The sequence below is a fragment of the Erpetoichthys calabaricus genome, chromosome 9 (genome assembly GCF_900747795.2).
Source record: "Erpetoichthys calabaricus chromosome 9, fErpCal1.3, whole genome shotgun sequence".
Taxonomy (NCBI): Eukaryota; Metazoa; Chordata; class Cladistia; order Polypteriformes; family Polypteridae; genus Erpetoichthys; species Erpetoichthys calabaricus.
Window position 1 is genome coordinate 47,971,254 of NC_041402.2, and position 16,437 is coordinate 47,987,690.

At 37.3% G+C, this 16,437-nt stretch overlaps 1 protein-coding gene across 2 annotated transcripts in view; it reads left to right on the forward strand.

Annotated features, from left to right (window-relative positions):
- necab2 (N-terminal EF-hand calcium binding protein 2) overlaps nt 1–16,437 on the forward strand; it is a 434,935-nt gene that overhangs the window by 108,221 nt on the left and 310,277 nt on the right. The gene's annotated exons all lie outside the window — the stretch shown is intronic.

Here is a 16,437-nt window from a genome sequence, read left to right on the forward strand (position 1 = left end):
GTAAAGTTAGGTGTTTTCTATAAATTTAAAAATATACAGAGGCTGTCTAGGTGTTTTATAATGGAAGCCATGGGGCATGTAGCCCAACCAGAAAACAAAAAACCTAAAATCTTATTGAATACATCCATTTTTCAGGCATTGATTTTAAAGTAGCTTATACATGTCATTTTTAAACACAAAAATATAAATAATTTGAAAATCAGTCATTTTAAAAGCAGACCAGCTGTGTGCCCTACATCAGTGCTTGTCTTCTTCCACAACAACCTCTAACTTTCAGGGTAATGGTTTCACACTAAACTGTTCCTGCCACAGCATTATATTGATTTACTTCCGTATTTATGTGAGAACTCCTCCCACGAAGGCCACTGCTATGACACAAGCAAATGAAAAATATCCTTACTTCAAGAAGAAAAAACACCTGGAATATGCAATAAAATGATTATTTCCAGATCCCTTTTGTTGTCAATAGACATGCGTAAGAAACACAGAGGCATGTTTTCTTATTTCAAAACTTTTACTGTTTCAAAGCGGACATGCAGTGTTAGGTACGTTTTAAGGCTTTTGTCTTCCAGTTGGGCTTTGTGCCCCATGGCTTCCATTATAAAATTCCAGGAGAGGCTCTGTATTTTTAAAAACTTAAATATAATGCTTAACTTTAGAACACAATTTTGTGTAGAAAATGCACATACACCATGTTTGTGAAGAGATAATTTACACTTGAAAAATACCAAACTTACCCTTTAAGCAGAATGCCATAGCTCAATGGCTGTCAACATTCAGTCCTTAGGCCCCTCCTGTGACTGTAGGTTTTTGTCCCAACATACTACTTCTCTTAGCTGGACTCCTACCTTAATTAAGCATGCCATTGTTCCCCAGTTTCTATGCTTTTACAACCACTCATAAATTACAAGCTGATTATGCTTTTTTACTGAATTAGACAGGAAGCTATATGTGCTAGATGACACCATTTTTCTAAATACAAAATAAAAAAACACAGTTCAGCTAATTAAACATTGAGATCAATTAAAGGTAGCAATGACTGACTGATTGGAACAGAAACCAGTAGCTACAGGGGCTCTGATGACTAAATGTTGAGAACCACTGCCTTAGCTGAAGTATTATAGCAAATGTCACTAAATTGCAGACCCCTAGACAAAAAGCAGAGGTTCTCTGTGATGAGGGGTGTTAGGGGTCAGCAGTCAGGGCCATCTTAATGTATGAACTCAATGGCTACTGGTCGGGGGCCCCAGAAGCATAGGGGCTCATGACGTTTCTGATGCCTATGTATGTTTCTGTTTTGCTATCAAAGCAGGAGAAACAGCACACTACTTTTCCCGGGGGCCTATGATGCTAATGAGAAGGCCCTGGTGGCTGTGTGCTATTATTTAATCGGTAGTAGTGCTACTCAGTCTCTGTGGGTCTGGACACAGCTCAGGAGCTGGGCTGCTGCAGGGTGTTTTGTGTGAAAACACGCTGATTGTTTAATTGGTCAGATGCTCTATGTCACTATTTCATGGATTATAGTAGAGTGCCATGCTCATAGGAGGAATAAACAAAGTTTGAGTAGGTCAGAGAGTGAGATAAAGGATAAGAAAAAAGGTAATAATGAGTTTGGAGGTTAAAAAAGAAAATGAAACTGGCAGAAGTAAAGGAGATAGGATTGTGGTTAAGCCAGTGCTATTTTGGGAAGGAGGCAGGTGGTCACAAAGTGGCTCCGAGAGGAGTGGGCAGATGGCATTCATAGGGGCCATAGGGGCTGAGCGATATAGGAGCAAGAGTGACCAACTCTCTGAGTGGGCTTCTGCTGAAGGCTGAGGGATGGAGGCAGGAGAAAGTACCAGGGTTCCCAGAGTGAGTGTGCCTGTTGGAGAATGTCTTGTCATGCAGAGGAGACCATAAAAAGATGAGCTGTGGAAGCCTCGTTTTCAGAAAGAAACACAAGAGTGGATTTTATAAATATATATCATACCAGTGATTTTAACCACCATTTTATGTATTTTTTTATTCATTTGTCTATTGGATATTTTAACCATCACAGATACACTTGTTTACCATGGATTATTTATTCATTTATTGTTGATGAAGAAACATTTGAACTTTGTTTTGAACATTGCATGTGGGGAAAAAAAAACACCAAAAAAAAACCCCATTAAGCTAACTTTTACACCTACCTCTTGCTGTGTTGTGTCCTCATTGCCCAGTCGATCCTTGGTTATGTCTATCAATGTCCTGAGTTCGAGGAAGTGATGCTAGCTGCAGCCAACCTGAACATCACATTCTCTTGGAATTGCATCATTTACTGTGCTACATGTGGTTATTGGAGGAAGTCCAATGGTGTTTGTTAGAAAGGCACAAATATTTACTTCTTAAAAGTTTGTGACCACAAGCATGGAGCACATCAAGCGTTAAAACTTTTGAGCAGGCTTTTAAAAGCAGGTACACCAATTTGTTTATTTTTTTATATCTTCATTAATAGAAAACAACACTCTTTATCAGTTCTTCTACTAACAAATACCTTCTAGGGCTTGTGGCGGGCGGCTGGGAACTGTAAATATTGTAAATAAAATGCGTGTATGCTGGAACCATTGGTGTCTGCCTGTCTGTGTCCGGGCTGAAGCTCCACGGGCTCTAGAGAAAAGAAAAGTATTTGCCAAATGGTAACAGGACTGGTTTAACAAATGGGGGTACTTCATTTTGAAACTGTAACAAATATCAGTGCCAAAAGATCATTGATGATGTTGGTGTGACTGAACGGGCACGAAACCCTGCAAAGTTAAGGAAGGGAGCTCTGGATGAAGATACACTTCTTTGTCGTATGTAATTCTCAAAATCAGTTTAGGGCTGACCTTGTTAAGGAACTACAACCCAAAAAATAAATTGGGAAAATATTGAGGAGTGTGATGTAGGAGGAAGAACCATTTATCACCCATTAAAAAAAGTATTTTAAAAAGATTCCATAAAAAGTAACCCATATACTGTTTATGTGATAGGTTACCTCAGTATTTGTTAAATACCTTAGAGTAATGCAATAAAGAGTAAAGAATGTACTTAATGATTAAGAAAATGTTTTTTAAATAAACTTTGCTTTTGTTGAGATTGGACTAATTATTTCATTTTTTTTTTTTACAAATTTTCCTTATTTTGAGAGATCTGGTACTTATTTTGTTTTTTATGCACATTCTGAGTCTTTCATTAGTTTTTCAATCAGAAGCTTACTTTTGTTTTTGTTATTTTATTTGCACCATTATTGCTGACATATCATTTAATTTCAATCATCGCCATTTTGTTCACCTGTCATTATTACAGCGCCTGCATTTCTAGGGACGTGCTTTCAGAGGTAGAAATCTTTTAATAATGATTCGATGGGTTTAATGGTCTCTCATTAGACTTCCTTATCTTAGTTAAGAGCCATTTTTTGTCAATCGTTCTTATGTTCATAAAAATCCCTTTTTCTATAAGTTTTATCTGATCTTGACTTTTGGTAGTTTTTTTTTATTTTTGTCTTGAGATTTGGTTGGCTTTGTTTGTTTAACTGTTTTCAGCTTTTGACTATACCTTTACTCCGTGTTACTTTTCAAATTGCTCTTAATATTTACTAATTAATTAATTAGAACACTCTAGACGAGAACAGGCCATTCAGCCCAACAAAGCTCGCCAGTACTATCCACTTATTTCTTCCAAGAAAACATCAAGTCGAGTTTTGAAAGACCCTAACGTCTTACTGTCTACCACACTACTTGGTAGCTTATTCTTTGTGTAAAGAAAAACTTCCTAATGTTTGTGTGAAATTTACCCTTAACAAGTTTCCAACTGTGTCCCCGTGTTCTTGATGAACTCATTTTAAAATAACAGTTTCGATCCACTGCACTAATTCCCTTTATAATTTTAAACACTTCAATCATGTCACCTCTTAATCTTCTTTTGCTTAAACTGTAAAGGCTCAGTTCTTTTAATCTTTCCTCATAATTCAACCCCTGTAGCCCTGGAATCAGCCTAGTTGCTCTTCTCTGGACCTTTTCTAGCGCTGCTATGTCCTTTTTGTAGCCTGGAGACCAAAACTGCACCCAGTACTCAAGATGAGGCCTCACCAGTGCATTATAAAGGTTGAGCATAACCTCCTTGGACTTGTACTCCACACATCGTGCTATATATCCTAACATTCTGTTAGTCTTCTTAATGGCTTACTAATAGGACAGCTTCCTTTCTGCATTGGTTATTGTCTAAAATTATGTTAATTTTAACCACACACTTTCCCTAATAGCCACATTGACTGAACAAGTATGAAGATCATCAATTTTTTTAAAATTAGCCAACATATTGCATCTGATTTGATTTGTTTATGTGAGAGCTATAAATCGCAGACTTATTTTTAGCACTTTTACTGAGTATAATTGGTATATAATCACTTTAGCTAATGCTTCTGCAGTTTATCAGTTAAAACCTATCTGGTATTTTTGTGAACATGTTTTACTGAAGAATGTGAATTTCCCATTGGGATTAATAAAGTATCTATCTATCTCTATCTCTATCTCTACTGTCTGTATATGTGCCATACATTTGTTAATGTTGTAAAGTCTTCTGCTTTACCGTTATTGTGTTAAGTGAATCTCTGAAAACCCTTCTTTTCAGAAAGTCATGAAACTGATTTAAATCTCTTGCATTTTAAGAGGACAAAGAATTTCAATATTACATTTGATCATTACTGTGATATGCAATAATTACACCCCCCACACCTTCCATCCATCCATCCATTATCAAACCCGCTATATCCTAACTACAGGGTCACGGGGGTCTGCTGGAGCCAATCCCAGGCAACACAGGGCGCAAGGCAGGAAACAAACCCCGGGCAGGGTGCCAGCCCACTGCAGGGGGCATACACACACACACACACCAAGCACACACTAGGGCCAATTTAGAATCGCCAATGCACCTAACCTGCATGTCTTTGAACTGTGGGAGGAAACCGGAGTACCCGGAGGAAACCCATGCAGACACGGGGAGAACATGCAAACTCCACCGAACCCAGGTCTTCTAACTGTGAGGCAGCAGCTCTACCACTGCACCACCATGACACCCCCCCACACACACCTTGAATAACATATTTAAAAACAGTAAGCAAAACAAAAATATCTAAGGTCTGAAATCTGGAGGTCAACACAGAAGAGTTGTATCCAGGAAGGTTTGCCATATCCAGTATAATATATCCTCACTAAATAAGTTATTTTCCAGTTTCAGATAGCTTTGTATGGCTCAATCTTGATGAAGTAAAGAGTAATCAATGTTATATCCTAAAGACACAATGGTAGGTATTAGGCTGAAACTTAATAATATAGCATCCATTCATCATCAGCCCTTTTTAATCCAATTCAGGGTCATGGAGCTAGAGCCTATACCTGGAGCATTAGGTGCAAAGTAGAGAGCAACTCTCTGTCATAATTTGTTCACTGTTAATATAATTATATTTATCTCCATTAATTTGTAAAGTATAGACTTTGTCTTGCACTTGCCCTGTGTTTATGTATTATGTTGCACTGCGGTCCTGGGGAACATTATTCCTGCCACTGTATAATGCAATAAAGTGTATAAATAGTATGACAATAAGGCCACTTGACTTGATTCAAAGAGAAAACTGAAACACTAATAATAGATTTCAAAAACTGCCAAAATTCAAAAAGGCAACATGCAAAAAGAAATGTCAAAATCCAGAAACAACACTAATAACAAAACCAAAAGTCAAAAATCAAGACAAGTAAAAACCAACAAAGCCACCCAACCATAAAACAAGAATTCTTAAGGGAGTAGTGAGCTGAAATTTAACTAATGCCATTCCATTGAATAAATGGCAGGCAAAAGCTGTTTTTTCTTGATCCAATTACAACATCTGAGGGCAATTATCTAATCTGGTTTCTCAAATTATAACTGTATAATTAAAAGCGATGGAAGAAATAAATTCAATTAGTTTAATACACTAAACAGAACAAATTAACCACAGTTACATTAAAACAAAAAGCAGAAAGCAGAAAAAAACAAAATACAAAGAACTCAAAAAGATCACCAGTTGAACATAACATGCTACAAGTGACATCATCACATTAATGTTGTTTAAGATGATGGCATGCAACCACAGGTATCTAAGCTTTGCATAAACCTACAAAAACCCATCCTCCTTTCACATTTGATAGGGAAAGGTTTTTTTTTCATTAGGTTTTTTATTATAATCATTTTTGACTTAGATTTTTAGCTCTTCATTTTAGTTTAATTGTTTATAGGTGTTTAATTCAGGAATATGTATTTTCTACCCCCTTAGAGCATAAAAAGTGTTTTTTTGGTCACATTTGTCCTCTGTGTCCACCCTCTGCATGGACCAGTCCATCACTATTATAGAAGCACATTAAATGGTTGAACAACACTCACACTTGTAATAGGCTAACGAGATACACTAGCCTGTATGTTTTTGTAGGGTGGAAATTTGAAATGTCTAGAAATAAATCAGTGCAGATATGTGGAGAGCATGCAGACTCCACACGAGCAGTACTGGTGTCAGGACCTCAACCCAATACTATGCAGTTGTCAGGTAGTAGTGTTGACCACTACACCACCATGCATCCCAATATAAATTGCATGTTCTTTAAACCTTTTTTTAAAGGATTCTAATGAAACCTTCTTTTTTGCAAAATCAATACCTATACTAACCTCTCCTTCAAATTAAAAATGTAAGTCTTTTTTCATCAATATAAGTAAAAAAGTTTTTTTTGTTTCCACAGCAAATTACAATGAAATTACAATGAAAATGTGAGATAAAGTGAAAAATAATATAGGTCTTTCTACACAGCTGAAGGTCTGCTCAAATTTACAATAATAACTGGGGAGCTAAATACACTAGGAGAAAAAAGTCATTTTGAAATAGTTAACTCAAGGAAATGATATTGGCTGCACCAATAATCTATCCATCCTCTGTATAAATAAATTTGCTTATGAAATTTTGCAAGTACATTGCCATTCATCCCACTTAAAATATAGGATATATGGCTTGTTGGGGAAAGGTTTTGTAATGAGAGGCAACCCAAAAAACAATCTTCACATGGGTTGCAATTCCTATCAAGCAGCAGTACATTTGGGCTGATCAAGCTCATCTAAAATCTATGGTATGTGATTTTCTTACCAACCAATTTTAATAGCACTGTAATTGCCTTACAGGATTACTGCTTTTGCCTTTTTTGTTTAGGCATGTTGAATTTCCACAAGTCAGTTTTTTCCCATTTATTTTCATCCAGGCCGTTCACAAGAGATGTACAGTGTTGCCAAACCTTAAGGAACAATGTTTCCTTCTTTCAATCCCAAAACAACTTCCATAACTCCAAAGCACTGTTAAAAGTCTGAGTACTTCATTGTACAGCTGGGTTTTTAACTGCCTGCCAGGCAGACCCCAGGTGGTTCAAGTAGGCAGCCACACTTCATCATCCCTCATTTCTAAGACAGGTGCTCCACAGGGTTATGTTCTGAATCCTCTGCTGTAATCCCTCTATACATAGGTCTGCATGTCTGCATATGACTCCAACATTATTGTCAAGTTTTCTAATGACACGGCCATGGTGAGCCTAATGCCTAACAACAATGAGCAAGCTTACCTGGAGAAAGTGGAGAGTATGTCATATTGGTGTTCAGACAACAGTCCACTCATGAATTTGAGCAAGACAAATGAGTTTGACTCTAGGGGGAAAAAATAACAAAGGCACTACCACTGCTCCAGTATTAACAACACTCAGGTGGAGAGGGTGGGCAGTTTCAGATACCTTGGTGTCCACATCTCAGAAGACCTGACCTAGTATGAACACATCAACACCTTGATGAAGAAGGCACATCAACATTTATACCACCTCAGATGCCTCAGGGATTTCAGGCTACCCTCCCAATTACTAAAGAATTTCTACATATTTACCACTAAAAGTATCCTGACAAGAAGTATTACTGTCTGGTTTGGGAACAGCACAAAACAACACTGCAAGGCTTTACAGAGCATGATGTAGTCAGCTGAATGCATCACTGGATCTGCACTCCCTAACTTCCAGAACATTTACACCAAACAAGGACAAAGAAAATGATCAGAGATGACAGCCATCCCAACAACATCCTTTTCTCTGTGCTGCGGTCAGGTAAATGGTACTGCTGCCTAAAGTCTAATTCAGAGAGGCTGAAGAGCAGCTTTTTCGCACAGCCCATCTGCATCTTGAAGAAGGAAAGTGCCTATAAATATGATGCCCTATTGTTAACTCTCTTACATTGAATTATTAAGTTATTTATTTAGTTATGTATTATTTATAACATATTTAAAATATCTGATTTGTATTGATATTTATAAAGTCATGTATTATTGTTATTGTCCTTTTATATGCTTCTTATATGCACATTCATTGAAGTTTAGCAACAGAGCATTTCACAGAATATTGTATTGTATGTATAATTTGTATGTAATTAACAAAATTTGATTTGATTTGAAGTGAGTTTCATTATTGCAAAATTGTATGTAAAATGAAGTTTAGTATCAGTATTGTGAAACTGTACTGTGAAAGGAAACCTCGGTTGTTTCACTGTGACTTTGTATTTTACATAGCCTATGGTGGGAGATTTTGACTGACAGACAAGGACGGTGACAGACTGTTGCATATTGGTCCAGGGTCTAGATTGGAATTTCATTGCACTTTGTACCTGTAACACTTAACTCTGAAATTAGCTTAATGGCACTATTTTTTTTCAAAGCAAAACCATAAATTTTTAAAAAGCCACTTATATAACATTACAGGATGTGATAGAGACAAACCATAATGAAACACGTAACTTTTCTGTTTTTTGATGGTAGACATTTATTCAAGACCATTTTATGATGAGGCTATTATAATTTTTGGTCTTGATGCCAGTGCAGCATTGTGATATGTAGCATTTTTAAATCAATATTGAATGAATCCACTTTGAATCATCTTTATAACGTAATCAACTACCACCACTGGTGCTCTCTTCTGAAACAATATAGAGACCTACATCGATGTACTGTAGGTGAATGCCAATATCCCTGACAGCCACCCCACTATAGATGCTTTGCTTGATCCATTGATTCAATTATTTAATTATTGCTGGGATTACAAATCTTTTTGTGAAACCACACTAAAGCAGAAAATACAAAGAAGTAATGTTAATGGTTCTAACTCTGCCAGGATTTAGAGCAATTATGGAATCCAATCTTACACAAAAAGAACTCATGAAAGCAGAGAAAATGACAGAGAGGTAGTGTAGATGATGGATTGGACATTTGTTTTTCAGTCAGCAATGGCAGAAGAGCTAACATTTAAAAAATCACATAAATACTTGCTTTATTACCTTAACTCATTATACAGATATGCTTGAGAAATGCTTCTGCTACGATAGTTCTTAAATAAAATGTGGGGAAATACAAATAAGCTATAGTGGTTTAAACATTTTACTGTCATCTTATTTGACTGTTTTCACACAGGTTGTTGGAAAGGTTTAAAAATTCACAATAAATCACTTTTGCTCTGATAGTATAATGTTATTCTAGTCAGGAGCACTTCAAAATATTTGTAAATTTTAGCTTTATTTTATCTGTTATTTGTATTACCTGGGAAATTAAAAAACACTACTGGTAGTGTTTCTATGGTTCAACTTCACAATAAACTGCGCACAGTGTTCCAAAAGGTTCACCATACCTATAACTCATAAACTGAAAGAATGGAAGCAAATGGACCAATCTGTTAACATTTTATTATTGCCTCCTTTTCACTCAGATATCAGTATTATGCAAAAATGACAGATGAGAAACACTATAAAGCCCTTAGAAATACACTTTCAGTCATGTCACATTTCAGTTTCTCAGACTCAATTTGAGGAGAGACATCCCTGCAGTATACAGGGATTCTCGTGTTTGCTGTAAAACATGCTTCATTGTGTACTCTTATCTCGTTGTGTGATGGCCATTTATCTGATGCTGTGTGTGGTCTGCAACATACTGTATGTTTCCTACTGCCGGTCACAGGCTAAATAGAATTGTCATGAAAACCCTGCAATTAGCTAACAAAGAGGTAAATTCTATCATCCCAGAATACCTGTCATCTCTGCTTTTCTGATACAAAACTAATGAATTCTGTATTGGCCTTGTTGCCACCCAAAATTCATGCTGTGTAAATCTTCTCGCTAATGCTCTCTGGAGCTTTCCCTACATATCCTTTCATGAAACATAAAACAAAAATAAACACTTTTTATCACTCTCATATTTGAGATCCACTAGCTTTATATTTAATTGTGTTATTGACGACTCTGTTCAACCTACTTGCTTACTCAGATATGCTGTCCTTCAGTTCTGCCTGTCAACAGTCTGCAGATTCACTTCAGTATTTTACATTCAGATTAGACACCAGGATATCGTTTGTTTTTCCCAGTGTTTACCTTGCATTTTAAGTCCTGTTTGGGTTCCTGTGTAGAGTATACTATGTTTTTTCATTGTATTCTTTTTTGCTATATAAAGCACTGTCATTTCAGTTAATTTTTTAGAGTACATTTCCCATTAAATGCTATGCACATTTACAATAATCATAGCAGCAACTGACTAATAGAGGGACTTTAGGGACTTCTAAAGTGTCACTGATGCATTCTAAAGCTTAAAAGTACAGAGATATAGTAATTGTTAATATTTATTCAAATTAGTAACTGACTTGCAGATGTGCCAAAATAGCTTCTATTATAATGTCACTGGTTAGAATCTAAAAACACACATAGTGTTTATATATTTATATACATATGTATACAAAGAATAAAATTTAAAACATATTGTTGAGTTGAGCAGCATGAAGGTATTATGGTATGCACTGCTGAGTCATAGCCTCAGAGTCCTGGGTTGAAATCCTGAGTGGGGGACACTGCATATGTGGAGTTTGCACATCATCCCTCACTTGGGCTCAATAACCAAGGAATTGCTCAGGTTTAGTGCCTCCACATGCTCGTTCTATCTTTAAGGTTGTTCACCCTGAGATGGCAGAGGTGGCAGTCCAACTCGCAACACTGGAATTATAAACTTCCAGCTGTACCTTAACACTAAAAGTAAATTTTGGTTAGGCAGTGGTAGATCTGACCACTTTTTCTGTGATGTGGCTTTGACCTACAAAGCAGCTAACTTCCTTTCTTTCTCTAAGCCACTCTTGCAAATGCCACTGGCCACATTCTCCTAAAGAGCTTCAGGTCAGTTTAACTGGTGACAGGTGCGGGTCCTCCTCTGTTGCCAACATAGTTGATCCTCCCAGTTCATAACCCTACTTAACACTTTTGAGGTGAGTGAGGTGATGGGATCCTTTAACATTTTATCAGTTAAATGCAAACAATTTTAGATTTATATGTCCAATGGCATAATCAATCACTGGTATCCTAGCTGGAAGTGTCTGTTCACTGTCTAGGTCCCTCAGCAAAGACATTAGCCACATGTGTGTATATGGCTTATACCATAGATCAGGCAAAAAGAACATTAAAGAATGGTCTGTACTTTTTGATAGATGTTACTGGGATAAACTTCATACCCTTGAATCCTTTCATGGAAGAGTGGGCTTAGGAAATTGAGTAATAGGCTCTATTAGAAGAACCAGAAATAATCCATCCATCCAGTTTCCAACCCGCTGAATCCGAACACAGGGTCACGGGGGTCTGCTGGAACCAATCCCAGCCAACACAGGGCACAAGGCAGGAACCAATCCCGGGCAGGGTGCCAACCCACCGCAGGACACACACAAACACACCCACCCACACACCAGGGCCAATTTAGAATCGCCAATCCACCTAACCAGCATGTCTTTGGACTGTGGGAGGAAACCGGAGCGCCCGGAGAAAACCCACACAGACACGGGGAGAACATGCAAACTCCACGCAGGGAGGGCCTGGGAAGCGAACCCGGGTCCCCAGGTCTCCCAACTGTGAGGCAGCAGCGCTACCCACTGCACCACCATGCCGCCCACCAGAAATAATAATAGGAATAATAAGTACTCAAAAGTATAACTACACTGTTGTGCATTTGTAATCGGACAAATTATCTCAGGGTTGATATTATTTCAGTTAAACATGTAAATTCTAATTCAACTTCAAAGTTAACAAAAGGATACTCTTGTTAACCACATTGTGTCTTATAATAGTTCAATAGAATTTAAATTCTTTCTTGTATTATTCCATTAATCTCTAAGGTTGACAACACACTTAAAAGCACTGATGAAGCTTAGTGGAAGTGTCTCTTTAAGAAGAATGTAGTAGGAGTCTGAAACAACGTGCCAGGTCATTAAATTAAAGCAACCACCTTCCAGTCTCTTAAGAAGTGCCTGAATGAGACGTGGGGCAAATTAACTTCTAGATGATCAAAAAGCAGCAGATGGGCTGAATGATCGCCTTTCATTTGCAAACTTTGTTTTATCCATACGAGATGGCCAGATATGAAAATGGTGTTAATCATATTATTTTGAAATCAGCCCAAGAATTCCACACAGCAGATTGGGAGACTGTTGCTGAAGCCATGACTGTATGCTGGCGTATTTAAGAACCATCCTGTTTAAACTCAGTCATTCGTCTTCAATTTTCTCTTTGTATGATACCTCTCAGCCATTCAAACATGTAATAGCTGGCATCTCGTTAAATCAAACCTACAAAAATTACTTTAGAAACACCATCACACTTAAAAATGAAGTTCTTGAAAATATTTGGCAGCTTCTCAGCTATCAAGTAGTTGTGACAGATGGTGCAAATATGAAAATTGACACTTTTTACATTCATTTCTTGTCTCTAAGCCATGATAAACCTCAAAGCAGAAGGCTATCAGTACCCTGCCATTTTTCTGATTCCCACACTTATTCCAGAATGTTTTATTTTTCTTGTCTCTGGCAGTTTTAGGCTTCTGCTTGTTACCATAGCAATATATTTTGCATGTTCCTACTTTCTCTAATGAGTTAATAAACATCATTGTTTCTGTTTTTATGGTTACTTAACTTAACTTTTAATATATACTTAGAATTTGAAATTTAAATGAGTGTTCCATATTTTTATAACTTTGAGATGAGGTCTACTCTGTAATTATACAGCTTTCATATGACTAAAGTAAACTTGCGTTCCATCCATTTGTTTTCTGATTCATTATCCAGCCTAGTGGGGAATTAAATCCACTAAAAGGACTCCCTGCAACATCTCAAAGGCAGTTCTAGCCATTTCCTAAGCATTTACTCCCATATATTAAGTTAATTTGGGATCTACAATTAAGTTACAATTTTTAGGTATTATAAGCTTTATGAAGCATCTTGTGATGGCTTCCTTGTCCATCTATCCATTTTCTTAAACCACTATAACAGATAGGGGGTGCAACCAAGCCCCAAACCCTGGACACAACCATCACAAATATAGTCACAGGTTCAAATATAATGATTTATTCTTTCCAGTACCTTACAGGCCCTTCTGGAATGCTCTGTATAACACATCACACAATAAACATTTTCCTCCTTCTCTGTTCTACTCCTCTTCCTCCAAGTAAGTGTTGCCTTCTGCCTCCAACTCCCTTGGATGAGGTCGAGTGGCTTCTTTCTGACTCTGTGTATTTCCAATGCTAGGGCATAGCCTGCTGGATGCACTTCAGAGTCAAATGAAAGTCCCTTGACAGCTCACCCTGGCGGTCCTCACAGAACCTAGCAGGGATGCCCCATGGGACAACAGGCCCCAGCATACCCTGTGGGTGTCCATGTGGGAATCCTAACCCAGGGACACTGCCATCTAGCATATTGGGGGATAAAGGATCCAAGCCTTGTTTCCACCCCAGTCATTCCATTATATTGACCTCTTGGCTGGAAGGGGTTCCTATTCCCCCCCAGCTGGAAAACACATCTGTCCATTTTTCTTTATTAGGGCATCACAGCTGGGAAAGAAATCACCATGGTACTCACACCACATAGTTAATAAGAGTTTATATGGAGTGGACTTCACCATGAATAAGGCAGGAACTAACCTTAGACATGACATCTTATAGTGCCTCACACATCCCCAGAAAGCAAGTCAGTTGAGAGTGGTTAACCTAAGCAGCACATATTTGGGATGTGGAGAGAAAAAGAGTACAAAACTCCTGAGGATATACAGAGAACATACAAGCCAAGCCAAAAAACTAGAAATCTGAAACAGCAGAGCTAAGTATTATACCACCATATTGACCTAAAAATTGCTATATTAAGGAAAAATGCATTGATTAAGAGACCACTTAGTCTGGGACAGTGAAAACTCTCTGATGGATCAGAAAATAAAGGCTATGTACAACCCCCTGTGGAAGGACTGAATCCAGGATGCCAGGAAAAGCATGGTAGACACCTTAATCACTTTGTATATTATGATCTAGCAGACCAACAACAAATGTTGGCACTAATCTCGTATATATAAGCACACTCCTTCACATTACTACTGTGAAAGGCATGTCAAGTGAATTTACAGCCGGGATGGATCCTGCCTGAAAAGCTTTTGTCATGATTAAAAGGTATCTAGAAACCAAAGACAACTGATGTAAATCAGTGGCTTATTCAGGGCAAAAGCATTCCTAGGAGAGCACAGAACAGAAGAAACACCACATAAGGTGTTTATTACAAAGTGAGAGATATCCCACATACCAGTGTCAGAGTGCAGGAGATTCTGGGTTGGGAGTTGGTGGTATACCCTGTAAGTGTACTGGGTGCCCCTTCTGTAATCAGGAGTGAGGAACATGGCAAAATAGTGTGAGTCCTCCAAAAGTTCTACAGAAAGCAAGTCAGGACTTTCACTGGCCAACCCAGAAGAAGCTCACCCCTGAAAAACTTGCCCCACATCCACTACCTGCAGGATTTATCCTGAACAAGCCTGTAATGAGGGAAATGGCTGTTAAAGTTCAAAATGCTCTTAAAAGTCTCAAAAATATGGAAATTACTCACTCGAACTTGTGACCAACTGGCAACAATGGCTCTTTAAAAACAGGAATATTTTTTAAACAAAAAGAATAGCAAAATGGTTTATTTCCAACAATCTTTAAAACATGAAATGAAGGGTAGGATTTAAATTGTGTATGTGGAATGCACAGAAGAATGCCAGTGAAAGCCTGATTTAGTATTTGTGTTTGTAACTTATAGTATAATCAAAACATAAAATAGTATAATCCAAACATAAAATAAACGCACTAAATAAAGTATGTAATATATATCAATAATTGTATGTCTTTTAAAATGTCCTTATAAACTCACTAAATTCCTTTTTTGAGACTGTTTATTATCTTACTCCAGATTTTTTTCTACCTTGACTGTGCTACTATAAAAATTTGTGACTTTTAACTACTGATATCTAAATTTAATCCTTACTTCAGCACTGTCAGTGGTTTCTTAATGTTTTGGCTCTGCACTCTCTCTTGTCATGTCACAGGACTGGAATTCTGAGATGTCTGGTCTTAGCCTCACTTGGGGAGGCAAAATGAGGGGTGGTCATGGGGTTCTGATGGGAACAGAAGGGAAAGAGAATAAATTACCCACCTTAATAAAAGGACAAGTGTCTGTCTGGGTGTTCATCTGGTTACTAAGTCTCTGCTATCCAACAAACTTTAGCACTGCTTATACAAATCCTGTGTCAAATGGTATGTAACAGAGACATGGCGACTGAATGGACACACTACACTGCAAACATTAACGCTGAAATCTACATTGATTACTTAAACTTCAACCTTTCTTTGGTGGAAAGCACAGGACGTTTTTTCTCTATTTTTTTTATCGCCACAATTGGAAATATGAATTTATTGGCTAGCTTACTAATCATAATATCTAGCAATAAAGATACAAGATTAGTGTTAAAGCTAAAATGTGAAATAACTCACTGCATTTACTTAAGACTACAAAATGTTCCTTAACATTCATAAGCAGCATATCTCTGATAAATCATTGAACTTTGTAAGCTGTAATGTCAAAGGCCAAAATCACAACCTAAAGACAAATACAGCATTTTTATCAGAAGACTCGCCTAATAAGTAAGGGCCAGTTTCAGCTGAAAACAGATTGGGTTGTTTAAATCTTTCATTCCAGCTATAATAAGAATAACAGAGGTGTGGGAATTTTAACCCATAAAACAATCCTACTTGTAGCATCAAATGTATTATCTTGTCCTGAACAGCGCTATGTCATTGTGGTGGGAAATGTATTCAAATCTAAAGTACTGTAATTCTGGTAAACATATAGTATATGCACATAATGTGGATAGCAGAGAATGTATTCAAAATGTATTTGCATCGGTTCATAACTTGAACACTCATAAAATTATAATGGCTGGAGATTTTAATTGTGTTTTAAATCCAGACTTGGATAGGTCCTCAACTACAGCAACTATAACATCTTAAACTGCAAAGACAATTAAGCAATTCAT